This window comes from Nanorana parkeri, unplaced genomic scaffold (genome assembly GCF_000935625.1).
Source record: "Nanorana parkeri isolate BGI_ZX_2015 unplaced genomic scaffold, ASM93562v1 scaffold465, whole genome shotgun sequence".
NCBI lineage: Eukaryota > Metazoa > Chordata > Amphibia > Anura > Dicroglossidae > Nanorana > Nanorana parkeri.
The window spans coordinates 901069-901733 of NW_017306733.1; the positions used below are offsets into that span (position 1 = coordinate 901069).

Below are 665 nucleotides of genomic sequence, written 5' to 3' on the forward strand. Positions count from 1 at the left end.
GCATGCGGCGGGCCCCCTTTCCCGGGCGCAGTGCGCGCCGGCAGCGAGCCGGGTTAACGTTTGCCGGATCAGCACAAATAGGTATAAAATAATCCCGGCCTCCTAAACGCACTGGATGCGTCTTCAGCCCGCGCGCCGCCTGGCGTCCCTCAGGCTCCAATCGGCCTCGGCGATAAGGCGGAAAGTTGAACCGGCCCCATTACCGAGCTGCGATGGTTGAATCGATAAGGCTTTGATAATGGCGCAGATAAGGCCGGGGCCCCGCTCAGCCAATGGCGGCTCGCCTCCCCCCATTAACATTCCCCACCAGCGATGGGCCTGGGAGCTGCCGATCTCTCCCATTTCCACTCCTCCGTGCAGATAAGCCTGGAAACACTGACTTCATAGGCCGCTGATTAAAGTGTCTGGCTCTCTTGATAATGTGCAGATAAATTATGTTTTTCAAAGAGAGGTGAAGGGAAGAAAAAGGACACATTATTTTATTTTCCATTTTGCCTGATCCACATATATTATACGTTCCCCCCTCCCCCGCACATAAAATGCTGAACGTGCCATCGACTCCCATCCTACAACATAACATATCTGCTTCATGATCATCACCCCGCCGCTTAAAGGAGAACTCCACTCTGGCTGAACAGAAGGGAATTGTTTTGGCTTCGGAACTG

The 665-nt window shown here is 53.7% G+C and overlaps 1 protein-coding gene across 1 annotated transcript in view; it reads left to right on the forward strand.

Annotated features, from left to right (window-relative positions):
* The window catches only part of ZFPM1 (zinc finger protein, FOG family member 1), a 93032-nt gene that overhangs the window by 21216 nt on the left and 71151 nt on the right, over positions 1–665 (forward strand). The window lies entirely within an intron of this gene.